Below are 15,460 nucleotides of genomic sequence, written 5' to 3'. Positions count from 1 at the left end.
CTGATTCCCACTGATATGGAAGAGCTGGTTGGAAAATACGGGAGCTTGAGGCGGAGCAGATCTCTCCATATGGGAGTTTGTTCAGAAAAGGAAATTTATCCATGGGAAGCATGTGTCCCAGAGTTTTGGAAAACAGATTTCAAAGGGTTTATAGGAAAGATAGGTAGGATCCTATAGCCCAGGGGTTTTTAACCTGGGATTCAGAGAGAGATTTCAGAGTCCATGGACTTGCATGGGAAAAATTACAACTTTATTTTCTCTTATCTCAGACTGAAATTTAGCATCTCCTTCAGGGGGTCTCCAAGTTTCACCAGTCCATGATACTGCTACGGGAGAAGTCAGCCCCAGAGTGAGGGGAATAAACAAGAAGAAATTCTGAAAATGTTGTTGTTCAGTCATTTTCCAGTCATGTCTGTCTCTTCATGACCCCATTTGAGGTTTTCTTGGCAAAGACACTGGAAGGTTTGCCATTTCTTTCTCTAGTTCATTTTATAGATGAGGAAACTAAGGCAAACAGGGTTAAATGACTTGCCCAGGGTCACACAGCTAGGAAGTGTCTGAGACCAGATTTGAACTCAGGAAGACTCATTTTCCTGACTCCAGGCCTGGTGCTTTACCCATTGTACCAACTAGATGTTCACATGAAAGCAGCAAAGAGAAAAAATTCCAGTGAGGAGGAAAAATGAAATTTGTTTGAAGAGACTGATATGGATATACAGGAAATCTAACCAACTAACTTAGGTTTGTTTTTTTTAAGTGATTGAAAGATGGAAGTGAGGCCAGGCAACAGGATGAATATAAGTGCGAGGGGACATACTATCTGCTTTCATGTATTTGAAGGGATGCAATTTGGCAAATGGAGTAGACTTGTTAGTTCGAAGGGAGAACCTGGAGTCAGGGGGTCCGGCTAAAAAGTTGCTGTGGTGGTCCCCTATGAAAGCCAGTGAAGGACTGGACTGTGGTGGGGCCTGGAGAAGGGATATAATTAGGCTGAGAGGAGATGATCTTTCAGAGATGGAATGAATAGCCCTTGGCAAAGACTCTTACAGGTAAGGGAGAGGGAAGTGTCCCTTCTGCAGAATTAAAGAAGTGGGACATGATTTGGGGGGAGAGATATCATGCCTTCAGTTGGGGGATGTCTTAACTTTATGACTTGAAAGGACATATCAATCTTAGTGCTTTGCCTTTGGGACTGGTGTCAGCTTATGCTGTGTCTGTATTGGTTTTTTTGTAGCTGGTTTTCATGTTCTCTCCCACATCAGACTGTGAGGTCCTCAAAGACAGAAGTTTTTGGTATTTCTTCCCTTTCTTTGTATATCTAGGGCTTAGCACAGTGCTGGGCCATTGATTACTGACTGACATCCAACTGGAGATATGCAGCAGGCAGTTGGAAATTTCAGTCAAACCTTTATTAAGCAGGAAAACCATTCAAACTCTTTGGGACTCAGTTTCCTCATATGTAAAAAGAAGGTTGTGGAAGAGCTGGTCTATGAGACCTAATATAAAGAACAGTGACTTTTAAGTCAGAAGCCCAAGGTTTGAGTTATTGCTGTTATATTTTCCTTTTGAATTCTTGCAGGTTACATTACCTCCTCCTTTTACAGATGTAGAAACAGGGGATCCTTCTAACTCTAAATCCTACTATTTTATTTCAGGAACAGGATTAAAACAACTAACCCTCTTACTGGGTCTCAGTCATATACAAGCATTAAGGGCTATTCTGAATCTTAGGGCACTTTAGGACTTGTATAGATTCAAACATAACATTACTTGTATTTAACCTTAATAAACAAAACAATGAAACCCATTACAAAGTTCCTGTGAGACTCTAGCTTTGACCTGGAAAGACTAATTCTCTCTGGGGTGGGAATTTGTTGATTTTGCTTATCTGAAGTTGGAGTCAACAATCGCAGTGGCTTTGAATAACTTCTAAATGTTGCTTGACTGGGCCAGACCCTTAGTCATTCATTTACACTCAGGCAGTCTTCACATCTGGGCCTTGATAAAGCAGGTGTCCTTCCTATCTGCTTTTATGGCACCTGGAGCTACCCTTTAGCTACCTGCTAAATTATTGAAATCAGAAAAATCGGGGGCCTATTTAAATTGTTCTAGAGTGGCATCATAAGGGATTGGCTTTTATTGATAGCTTACAGGAAATGACAATGGCAATCAGATTTATAAGCCTGAGAAGATTACAAGTTAAATATTTGCTTCACCGGAGGATTTAGGTGTTGGTAATGGGGAAGACTCACCAGAACAGACATTTTGGGTCCAACAACAAAGAAAAATTAGTTTGAAGGGATCTCCTAGATCCTTCCCAGGGTAAGAAGTTTGCTTGGTTGAAGAAAATGACTCAGCTCACGGTTCCGCTCCTGCCAGAAACCTTGTCTGGTCTCCCCAGCCTCTCTGCATGGCTCTTGGATGGTATCTCTTGTCTCCCCCATGACGATGTCAGCTTCCTGCTGGCTGGCACTGTTTTTTGCTCTGGGTTTATTTCCCGAGTACTCAGCATAGTGACTGACCCTTATGAATCACTAGATAAATATTGGAGGATTGATTGGTTAGTCCAACATCATCGCTTTCTTCAAGTGTTCTTGTGATGTCTTGACTCTGGAGTAAATTGTATTTAAGTGAGGCAAAGTTGCACAAAGTCTCTCTCCCTGCGTCATTGAAACCCAGTAGCAAGACAAACGTCAAGAGGATGACCCAGGATGCATCTTCCGTGTATCTCTGAGCTCTAAGCATTCCACAGCTTTCATGGCCACTGGAACAGCTTGTTCTCCTCTGTCCACTCTTCTGGGGGAAGTCTTCACATGCTTGGGGTAAATACTCCCCAACTCAGTGTCTGTCAGTTACCCTCAATCTGGGCCAGATGTTTACAGGTTATTGGAGTCACAGGTGAGAGCTGGGTGAAGGTGGACACCAAAGGGGAATGAGCAGCCCTGAAAAAGGCTAGTTCTCCCTGAACACCCCCAGACACCCCAAGTATCTGTAGCTTCATAGAAGGGGCCTCAGGTCATCGAGTCCAATGCATATTTCTCCATTAGACAGTGAGCATCTTGAGTTCAGGGACCAACAATTTTTGTTTGTCTTGTTGGCCTTTCTTTTCATCTGCAATGCTTAGCATTGTGCATGGTTGGCATCTCACAAATGCTAGCTGACTGACTAGTTCTACAACATGTTCACTAACTGATTATCCAGTCTCTGCTTGAAGACCTTCAGAAAGGGAGCTACTCATTCTGTGTTGGGGTGTCCCTAACTTAAATCATTTTCTTCTTGAATTGATCCTGTTTGTCTCTTCACAACTTCTACTGTTACTCCCAGTTCAACTCTCAGAGGTCTAACTAAGGAAATCTGATTCCTTTCCCATTAGATGGCCTTTCAAGAATTCCAAGCCTTAATTCCAAAGGCTTCTCTTTAGCAGAGGGACCAGCCTGTTCTACTTTGGCCTCAGAGGGAAGGTCTAATTAGAAGAGCTGAAGGAAAGTAGAAAAGGCTACCTGGACTGAGGTAGCCAGACCTACCCAGAAGTCTTCAAACAAGGCCTAGATGAACACTCTCCAGGGATGTTGGAGAGGACGCTCCCTCCCAGCTGTGAGCTTCTGGTCTCATCCAAGAGAACAGTTTTGGGGATGAGTCAGTTCAAATCAATAAGGAGTTATTAAGTATCCACTATGTACAAGGAGAGAGACACCCTGCAATGATGGATGGAGATCTGGCCTCTGAGTCAAAGAGTCCCATATTCTAGTCCAGTTTCTGATATGTACTAGCTGTGTGATTCTGGGCAAGTCACTTAATATCTTTCTGCCCAAAGGAACTCCCTACAATTATAAATTGCAGACAAGGTGCTGTTTTATATCGATAGACTTCTGTACATCAGTAAAATCACAGGTCCAATAAAGAAATAAAAACTGACTTCCTTCACCTCAAAGTCTTTGAGCTGGTTGGTTATATTTTACTTAATGTTTTGGTTTTTTCATTCATCTTTACCCTCTGAATCCACAAATACTTAAAGGGCACCTCTTGGTCCATCCTCTGGGCTAACCTTTGTGGGAGATAGCAAGAAGTGTGACAGGTCCCTACCTTCAAGGCCTTGCGATTTTGTAGGAGAAACAAGACAAATATGCTGGAACAGTTAAACACCAATAAAAGAAGTAAATAGCAGTTCAATAAAACAATATAAAAGATACCATAAGGTAGTGGCACTGGAGTGCCCAAGGAGAGTGTTGGAGGAAGTTGGGAGCAAAGAGCTCTCACTTTCAGTAGGATGGATGACAGGGAGTAGCTTGGGGAGCTTGGAGGAGGATGAGGACAAGGATGGGGACGAGGAGGGGGAGGAACTTAATTCTGGGTCCTGAAGCCTGGGTAGGGAAGGGTGAGGGGAAGCACACACCCAGCAAAGTACCACTGGTTTCAGGGACAGTGAATGACCCCATTTCCTTCCCTGGAGTGGAGGAGGAGTGAGGTAGGTTGTAATTTGACAGGGGGATTATCCCCACGGATGGACCTTTTACATTTTATGGGTGAGCACTTTTCTATATAAAGTTTTATTGATGTCTTTTATTTTTGTGTCACATTCATTTTCAAACATACTCCTTCCCCACCCTTTGATTATTTCCAAATATACCTCTTCCCTTTCCCCTCCACAATAAATCATCCTTTGGAACAAAGATTTAGAAAAGAAAGAGAAGAGCAGAACTAAGGGACACTTCAAATTCTCCCAAGGGATATATTAGGTTCTTCGTCCATAGAAGTAGATCACATCTAGGGTTCCTTCTAATTTAAATTGATGAGTGGCCATATCTAAGAGCACGATTCCAGCACACTCCCTTCCTCCTCCAATAAGAGGAGGCAAGTTAAAAAAATTAAATTTAAATTTAAAAAATAAATTAAAATTTAAAAATTAAAAAATCATCTCAGGTTCAAGCTTGATCATTATCATTATATAGCATACAACTTCATTTTAATTTTGTTACTCTTCATTTTATATGTAATTTTTTCTTGCTTCTTCATAATTCAGTCTGAATCAGTTCTGATCATTTTCCTATAGTGTTTTCCTCCAAAATTCTTCGTATTCATTGCTTCTTAAGACACAATATTTCTTTACATTCATGTTCCACAATGTGTTCAATTGGCACTTACCTTGTTTCCATCTTTTGTAGTTGTTGAGTCATTTCAGTCATGTCTGACTCTGTATATCCATTTGGGATATTCCTGGCAAAAATACTAGAGTGGTTAGCTATTTCCTTCTCCACCTTATTTTACAGATGAGGAAACTGAGGAAAATAGGGTCAAATGACTTTCCCAAGGTGACCCAATTAGTAAGTATCTGATACCAGCTTTGAACTCAGGTCTCTTGTCTACAGGTTCAACACCCTATGCACTCTACCACCTTTCTTTGCGGCTTTCAAAAGTGTTGCTATGAATATTTTGATCTATTTTGACTTTCTGACTTTGATTTTTTCAGGGAATATTTCTAGTGATGACGTTTATGGTTTAAAGGTTACAAACAATTTAGTCACTTTTTAGCATAGTTTTCAAATTGTTTTCCAGAATGGACGGACCAAAATGTAGCTTCACCAACAATGTATTAGCATCCCTGTTTTTGTTCCATTCCTTCAGCATTGACAAGTTCTGGCTTCTGCCATTCTTGCTTGCTATTTTCCTGGGTGTAAGGTAAAACTCTGGAGAAATTTTAATTGGAATTTCTCTGATTTAGCTTTAAAGGCCATATTTACCTCATAAAATTATTGTGACATAGTGCTTTCTTTCTCAATTATTGAGAATAATTTATATAGCACACAATGTAATTGTTTCTTAAACATTTGATAAAATTAACTTGTTAAGGCCACTTGCACTAGAGCCCTTTTCCTCTCCTTTTTATGGCAATTCAATTTTTCTTAAATTGGTTGTTTAAAATGTCTATATTTTGCTAATTTTGATATAATATATATTTTTGTAGATAATTATCCAGTTCTTTTAAGTTACTGGATTTCTTAGCAGACTCTGTGTAGTAGGGTCTGATATATTTTATTTTTTGATTTATCTTCTCTGTTGTGAATTAACTTTGTCAATTTTAAAAAATAAATTGATTTCCCTCTTTCCTTTTGGATCAGGATAGCTAAAATATATATTTTTTGCAAATCATTTCAGAGAATCAACCTTTAGAGTTGTTCATCATTTCTGTAGTCCTTTGGTTTTCCATTTTATCTGCTCTAATTTTCAAGATTTAATTTTTTGGGGGGGAATGATTGTTAATTTGCTAATTCTCTCCTTTTGTTTCTTTATTTGCAGGCACAGGTCATTAATCCTCTCTTTTTCTAATTTGTTTATGTACTTTTCAGAGACATAGTTTATTATTCGAAGGCCGTTTCAACTGCTTCCCTTAAAGTACAGTTCTTTTACAGACTTTGTAGCTATGATTTATACATTGGCCCAAGCGTTGTTCAAAATATCATTGTCTTCATTTAAGTGTTCACTGTGTAGTATCTCAGCTTGGGGTCACTTTCTCAGTCCCTACTCAGTTTGTTAGTCTAGTTCTCCAGAAAGCAGCTGATTACTGATGATCTCAGTGCTCTAGGAGTTACATTTAAGCGATTTCTAGAATTGTCTCTTGAGATTCCCCACCAATATGCTTCCAGTTAGTTAGCTAGACAATTAGCTTTTCAAAAGATGTTTATTAAGTTGTTACGGTAGGAATGGGTGATGTAAAATATTTCTCTTAATACCTGTTGGTACACTTTCCCACAAATGCCCTTGGGAAAGTGTGGCAGTAGTGTTGAGAACATGTAGGGAAAGGGATCCCGGCTTCTGGCTCTGGGAATGCTAAGGAAATGCCTCCTCTTGTTTCTGAAAGAATTTCACCCATTAGGCAACAGGACCTCAAAACATGCTTGGAGTCCTGTGTCAGGAAATGAGACCTAGCTCTTTATCCTCTGGGATTTCGTCCCAGGGATCCACATCTTATAGAACTTGCTAGTTCAGATTATGACTTATTTGCTTTGCTGAAGACTACCTTCTCATGTCTGGAATATCTGAATTCTAGTCCCCCATCACGGTTTGAATTGACACTAGCTTTTCATCTGTACTATGGTTGAAGGATAGCATAGTCCTTGTAAAAATGTCACTGATCTCTTCCTTGAAGAGTTTGGGTGGCATGAAGATCCCATCATGCCTTTATTTCTATGGTATAGATTATGGTACTTCTATAATTTGACCTGAATGGAAGGTACTTGGGTCATGATGTTGTTCATGATTTGGGGGATTTTCTTGGTGAAGATAATGGAGTGGTTTGCCATTTCCTTCTCCAGGTTATTTAATAGATGAGCAAACTGAAGCAAACAGGGTTAAGTGACTTGCCCAGGGTCACATAGCTAGTAAGTCACTTAACCCTGTTTGCTTCAGTTTGCTCATGTGTCTGAGGCCAGATTTGAACTCATGAAGATGAGTCTTCTTGACTTCAGACCCAGAACCTCCATCCACTGAGTTACCTAGCTGCCCCATTTCTCTATTGCTTCTGTCTTCTTTTAGACATTCACCATTACATTAGAAGCTAAGGAGGAGGGCAAGAGGGATGTTTTTGAATAATGCATTTATCAGACCTGGAAAAGCAAAGAGGAGAGGGAGCATCCAGAGCAAAATAGGAAAAGTAAAAAGAGAGAGGGAAGCAAAGCCAGAGGGATTTATTGTGGAAAAAGAACCAATGATTATTAAGTGCTAATGTTGACTAAAGAAATGAATTTATGGATGACAACAAGAAACAGTAACCCAAAGATGATTTATATATTTTTTCAGAATTAATTAAAGTATTTCCCAATTCGCAGAAGACTGGTAAGGAAAAATAAGAAACCAAAAGAAAATCTTTATCTGATCGTAATCAAATGATAGGAAGTCAAAGAAAAAAAAGCACAACCGTCTGATGATAAACCAGGAAGCTTTGAAAATGGTCTCAAGAAAGAGAAAATGATTAGTACTACAGATAGCAGCAGAGAGCTGGTGCCTTTCATGAAGTGCAGCCCATCTATGGCTATAGCCAGCTTGGTCATGGCCCCCACACCTTCCTTTCCCCAAAGCCCCATCTACTAGACCCATGACATGCCAATAGCAGGGACCCACACTAGTGTCACTCTGTTTTTCCTTGCCTATTGTGTTTTCTCCAAAAAAAAGTTTCATTTATAGGGGAGCATGGGATTTAGTCCACAGAACATTAATTCAACTTGCCCTGCTTTTATTCCCCTGATTCTTTACAAGCCCCTTAAAAGATTAGCTTCCTAGATCTTTTGGTACTTTGATTTATTTAGTACTTTATTCTTTCTTTTACACCTCAATCCAATTTATTTGGGAAAAATACTCTGTAATGTATAAATATAATTGGCTTCATTGCCTAGGTGTTTTCTTGATAATTGTACTTATTAGCCTTTCTGTGTCACTCTTGGTAGAGTATTTATGGGCCAGTTATTGTCAATAAAATGCTTCTTTTAAAATATGCATCTTTTTATATTGATCATTATGTTCTCCTTTCCAAGGTTTATTAATTTGGGCTGCGAATTGAGGACCTTTGCCTTTTGGTATATCATGTTGCATTCTTTTCTATTATTTCTTGTGGCAATAAGATAACCCTGGGTTATAGAAAATGTTACACTTTCCTGGCTAAAGACACTTTCCCCAACTGCTTGATAAATTAGTTTTTTGGTATTACATTTATGAAATTACCACTATAAGCTATGGGGTTTCAAATGTGGGACTTTTCTGGAGATGAACAATGGGTTGTTCCATCAACCTTCACTTTGTTATCTGTATCCAAAAATTCTGGACGGCTTTCTTGTGTTATTTTCCTGCATAATTATATTTGGGTTTTTAAAATTTTATCATGTTCTTCTGGAAGTCCTGGGATCTCTATGTTAGTGCTCCATGTTATTCCTTCAATATCAGGGATTTGGGATCAGTTCGTTTTCATTTATTCTTTTAAAGCCACTGTCTTTTGTTTTTATTCTATCAAGAAATTTGTTTTTCAACTATATTTTAGATTTCCAAATTTGTCATTCTTTTTTTTAGAGTCTCTGATATTTTGTAGAGTTTGTTTGTTGCTTTTAGGGTTTTGATCCTATTGTTAATTGTACTTATGTTTTTAGAACTCTAATTTTGAGCCTCACTTTTGTCTTAGTATTTACTTTTTAAATTAGATGCTTTCTTTTTCCTCTGAGCTATTGAGTTTTTTGCTATTGTTTCATGATTTTTGAAGAGTCTCCAAAATTTATTTTTGTTTCATTTTCTGTCCTGTTATCGTGTTGAAAATGTTATAGCCTTTAATCTTTTACTTCTTTCTTTCTTTTTCTTTCCTTCTATCTTTCTATTTCTTTCTTTTTTTTCCCTCCCTCCCTCCTTCCCTTTCTTTTTTTTTGGAGGACAATTGGGTTTAAGTGACTTGCCCAAAGTCACACGGCTAGTAAGTGTGTCAATTGTGTCCGAGGCTGGATTTGAATTCAGGTCCTCCTGACTCCAGGGCTGGTTCTCTATTCACTGTGCCACATAGTCATCCTCTCTCTCTCTCTCTCTCTCTCTCTTCCTTCCTTTCTTTCTTTTCCTTTCTTTTCCTTTTTCTTTCCCTCTTTCTTCTGCCTATATGAATCTCACTACTGGTTTATTTTCTTAAAACATTGTTTACAGCCCAGCTTTTCTCCTTCCCCTTTTCTATGTTCCAAATGGCCTTTCACCTATTTTTTCTATACCAACCTCAGTTTGGAGGAGCAGAGACCCAGGTAGTTCCCTGCCCCAAAATAAACTCCATTGGGGAAAGATTGACCCCACCTAGATTCCTAGTTTTCTTTCCCTCTGACATGAAACATTCTGCCCCAGAGGGAGTTCACAGCCATCTCTTTCACCTCCTACACCTTCTCTTTTCTTTCTCATAGCCCCCATAATTCCATTTTCTGTTTTCCATTGAAGGACTGATTTTAATAAGAATACCTTATACTTGTGGTTGGGGACAGAATTAAGTCTCTTCCTTGGGAGGACCAGGTAGAGAACCTTCTCCCTTGCCTCACAAATGACCCCTTAAACCTATAACTTTGAGATTTCTTGAGTTTTCTGGTAAACTTCTGGTAGGTGGGCAGAGTGGGGGGAAGAGAATCTGTGAGTGGGAACTTTCAGTAGATACCTTGTAGATTACCTGTTGTTATTTCATGAAGTCACTTTCCTTGCATCATTTTCCCGTTTATTTTGTGGAAGTTTTAATTAGTTTATATTCGGTGTCATTTTCATTTATGTTTTTATGATTTAGAATGCCTGAGGAAAACTACTCAACCATCTTGCCTAACTCTTGACCTCCATTTGAGAAGTTAAGTGATTGTACAAGTAGTGAGTGGCAGGGTTACAAATCAAATCCATGACTTCTAATCCCAAGTTTATACATTTTTGCCTTATACCATACTTTTACTGTAGAGGAAAAAGAACTTGTATTTGGTGGGATAGCAATGGGAATCAAAAAAGAGGAAAAGAGAAATTTGGACATTTGATTGATAGATTGTTATTTTATTTAGTTAAATGGCCAGTATTCTTTGGAGATATCTAGGTCGATAAATTCTATTTAATTCTTAACGGAATGATCAAGAGAACTTCCAGATCTTCAAGACTTTTCATGGAGTTGAACCTACACACCCTGTGTGGATGGTCATGTTTTCTGAAGAATGTTTGCAACCAGAGGCACCTGGTTGGTCTCTGTATATCCTTGTTGTTGGGGGCTAGATTGAAGATGAGTCAGGAAGAATCATCCTTTGAGAAGAATTCTGCCACACTACAAGAGTGGCAGAAATGCTCCATGTCCATGTATTTGGGGCCTTTCTTGATTTAGGATAAACTCTCCTTTAGTATTTCCAGGGAAGAAGAGGAAGGGATTTCTTTCTCCTCCCTGCTAGGCAGCAATAATAACTGCATGAACATAGAAGCAGACACATGTGCTTGTATACACAAGCTTGAGACTGGACCACAAGTCCCTGGTTCGTCCTTCTCTTTTGAAGTTTTTTTTTTTTCCCCTAAGTACACATTGCCAAAGAACAGTCCTGAGAAACTGGAATTTCTGGCCTTGTCAGAAAACTTGTAAGTTGGAAAAGTCAGTTCCTTGAGTCAGGTGCTGGTGGTCAAGTGGGAAGGACTTCCGGTAAACATCATTCTTAGAGGAGGATATTACCAGTAGGAGGCTGCCACAGCTGAGAAGTTGAAGAAAGGTCAAGCATATCTACAATGACCAAATTTCTCTGTCTGTATATCCTCTGATCTTCTGGGTGAGGAGTCTGGTCTAAATAGTCAGTATCAAGGAAAAAGAAAAATAATTATGTCATTTCTAGGGAGTCAAGAAAAGTGTGATCTCACTGGGTTGGCCTGACATCTAAGGTGACATGCAAATAAAACACACAATATTAAACCCCACAGACAGATGACCGTAACTGAGTGAGGTCAATATGAAGGAAGTTGATGAACTTTTGGAAGCTGGGGAAGGTTTCAAGAGGAAAGTGAATTAGAGATGGAACACAGAGATTTAAGCTTTGATAGCTTAAAGTTTCTGAGACTTGGGACACCTTGTATCGAGGCATGTGAGATGATATAGATGGGGATGAGTCAGGAAATAAAGTTTTTCTGTAGTGATCTAAATCTTATTGACTCCTTTTATAAACTTAAAACTTTACTAGGACTTTTGGGACACTTTGTATCAAAGCAAGGTGGGATGATGAAAATGGGGATGAGTTAGGAAACATGGTTTTTCTGTAGCGATCTAAATCTCATGACTCCTTTCACAAAACTTAAAACTTTACTGAGACTTGGGATACCTGTTTTGTTCTTTATCTTAAGATCAGAGAAAAAGGGCAGTAAGGACCTCAGGAGTCACCTAGTGCAATTCTTTTATTATACAGAAAGAGAAGTGGACTTGCTCATGATCCTGTGGGTAAATGATAATTTAGGGATTCCAACTGATTCTAGTCCTCAGACTCCCAATCCAGGACTCTCTCCACTCTGTCACGCTGTCTCCCTCTTAAAATATTTTATGTGCACGATCACATTTTATCCTCAAAACAACTGTGTTTCCAAAGTTGGAGCTGTAAACAAGACCCTAAGCCTTTGGGTGGTTGTGATGAAGGCCAGAAGCCCAAGGAGCCTCCAGATGTGCCCATACAGGGGCTACATCTCATGTTATGCACAGGTGCTCAGTCTTATTTGAACTTTTTTTTAATGTGTTTCCAACGAGGACACAAAAGAGCATATAGTAAAGCCACAACCTCATTGTACATATCATAAAAGTGGAGTACATTGCCTATTTCCGACGTGTTTATTTCATTCAGTTCTGGGTTCCAGACAATCCCCAGAGAATGGGGCCCTTTTATTATTCCAATCATTTTCAGTTTATGAAAACAATAAAAATGGAGACCCACAGGGCATTCTGTTTCTTTCGTTATCTGGGCAATGACCATGCTCTCACTTTCCAAGGCAGAATAAGATGATCATTTTCAATTAGGAAGGCAGCAAGACATAGTGGAAAGATGGCTCTATTTAAAGTCAGAGGACCAGGGCTTGAATTCCAGGCCTATCCCTGGTTATATTTTCATGCATTTGGCCAAATAATCCAGCCTCTCTGGGCCTCCTCCTATCTATAAAGTGAGGGGGTGAATACTCATGGACCTCTTCAAGCTCTAAGTCTATGGTCCTAATTATTTAAGAGCAGGCATTTGTCCTGGGCAACTTAACACAGTTAAAAGATAATGGGATCATAGACTGAGAATTAGAAAGATCTCAGAGGTCAACCCCTCATTTTACAGATGAGGAAACTGAGGCCCAGGGAAGTTGTGGTTTTCCAAGTTCACAAATATAGTTAAATATTAGAGGGGAGTTTTTAAGAGATCCTTTACTATATGATTGAGAGGCATTCACAACTTTTATAATGTTTCCTTGATAGATATAAAATCCTGTATTTATAAATGATGCCCTGTAATTCTTGATGATTTGATTTGGATCACCCTGCTGTGGCCCAAAGTCACACCTTTGTACTGGGACTATTAAAGGGAACAGGAAAGAACAATAGATCTGAGCACAGACCAGACATCTGAGAATGGACTTTGATCCCTGGAGGGTGAAACCTGTGCGTTGGCCCAGTCCCCGAAGAATCTCTTCCCTCTGTCCCAGATGGGAGTGGCAGAGTTTCTTGGCTTGAGAGATGGTGTAAGATGGGGGTAATGATGAAGAGGTAAGAGTTCTTGGACCCTGAATTCCTGTACAAGCTTTAAGAGGTAGAACTATAGAAACCAGGGAAAGGGAAATCACATGACTCCACAGAGAGTCACAAGAGTCAGTCAGTCAATAAAAATTTATTAAGTGCCTACTATGTTCCAGGAATTATGCTAAGTGCTGGGATGCAAAGAAAGGCAAACGACAGTCCCAGTTCTCAAGGGCTTCACAATCTAAGGGGGAAAACATGCCAACAACTATATACTATATACATATACACATAGTATGTCTATATATATGCATACACACATATACATACACCTTGTAAGAATAAGTGTATATGTATATTTATGTGTCTATCTATCTAGGCATTTAGTTGAGACCAGGGAAGCCAGGAGGTAGAAATGAGAGGAAGACAGGGATTGGGAAGAAAGATAATGATTTCCATTTCAGACATGTTGAGTTTAATATGTGTACAGGACCTCTTTTTTCAAATGTCTAATAATCAGTTGGAGATATGAGTCTGGAGGTAAACAGAGAAGGTAGAGCTGAATTAGTAGATTTGAGAGGCATCAGCATGGAAATGATCATCGAATCAGTGGGAATTGATGAGAAAGATCACGAAGTGAAATGGTGTATATATAGAGGGAGAAGAGAAGACGACTCGGGATAGAACCTTGTGGCACAGAAGGTCCTGGACTCAGACATCTGGAGAGAAGAGAACCAAAGCTGGAAAGGGACTGAGTCAGGATATGGGGGAGCAAATCTGGCCTTCCTCGACATCTGTGAGTTACTGGGATGGTGCAGGTCTCCTGGAAAGGGGCTGGCTGCCTCCCGAGCAACCTCAAGCACCACATTCCTTTTAGGACAATCTCTAACCTTCAGGGTAGTATAGTAACACAGGGGCGCTTTACAGCTCTCTAGAGTAGTCGGGGTGATCTTCGGGGTAGTATAGCAACACAGGGGCGCTTTATAGCTCTCTAGAGTAGTCGGGGTGATCTTCGGGGTAGTGTAGTAACACAGGGGCGCTTTACAGCTCTCTAGAGTAGTCGGGGTGATCTTCGGGGTAGTGTAGTAACACAGGGGCGCTTTACAGCTCTCTAGAGTAGTCGGGGTGATCTTCGGGGTAGTGTAGTAATACAGGGGCGCTTTATAGCTCTCTAGAGTAGTCGGGGTGATCTTCGGGGTAGTATAGTAATACAGGGGCGCTTTATAGCTCTCTAGAGTAGTCGGGGTGATCTTCGGGGTAGTGTAGTAATACAGGGGCGCTTTATAGCTCTCTAGAGTAGTCGGGGTGATCTTCGGGGTAGTGTAGTAATACAGGGGCGCTTTATAGCTCTCTAGAGTAGTCGAGGTGGAATGGAGCTCAGCCAAAGCTAGCAGGTTGACGTTCTAACAGTCCCAATTTTGTTTCCATTCTGAGAGAAACACAGATTTAAAGATGAGTCTGAGAGTATATGTAGTCATTTGTCTTTGAAGTGCAGGTGGGACACCACTAGTTAGGAACTGAGTAAAACCTGACAGATTCTATCAATCAATAAACATTTATTCAAAACCAACTGTATGAAAGATCCTTCTACTTCCAATTCCTTCAGGAGATCATTACTTAAAAGTTCCAGTTGATTCGCGTCTTTTTTATGTCAAGATGTCTGTGTACACAGATATTTAAAAAGAGAAATTTAATCAAGATTTGTCTCTTTTGGCACTTTCTTATGAAAACTTGAAGTACAAATGTGTTTTTATAGGATTAACTAATCTGTTGAATATTTTTTTGGGTTCCTATTATTTCACCCATATTGGAAGCTCCTTTCAGAACCATGTCAAGAACTAAATAATAATGATTATTATTAATAATGATAAATGCTAGCATTTTTAGAGCACCTACTATGTCCCAGCCACTGGGCTAAGTACTTTATAATTATTATTTCATTTGATCCTCAAAACAATCCTGGCAGGTAGGTGTGTTTATTATCCCCTTTTTAAAGTTGAGAAAACTAAAGCAGAGTTTAAGTGACTTGCCCAAGATCACTTAGTAAGTATCTGAAGCCAGCTCTGAGTATCATTGATCTAAAGCAGAAAGGGGGCTTACTGATCATCTAATTCAACTGCCTTAATTTTTCAACTGAGGAAGCTGAGGCCGAGAGGTTAAACAACATAAATAAGGTCACACAAGTATTATCAGCCAGAAGTAGAACTGAAGTCCAATGATGACAAGCTGGAAACTTGGGATCAGTGTTTTTTTTTCTGC

The sequence above is a fragment of the Petaurus breviceps genome, unplaced genomic scaffold (assembly GCF_028583685.1).
Source record: "Petaurus breviceps papuanus isolate PSGF00001 unplaced genomic scaffold, PetGlider_PUasm1.0 173, whole genome shotgun sequence".
Classification (NCBI taxonomy): Eukaryota; Metazoa; Chordata; class Mammalia; order Diprotodontia; family Petauridae; genus Petaurus; species Petaurus breviceps.
Note: the sequence above shows the minus strand (reverse complement) of the source record.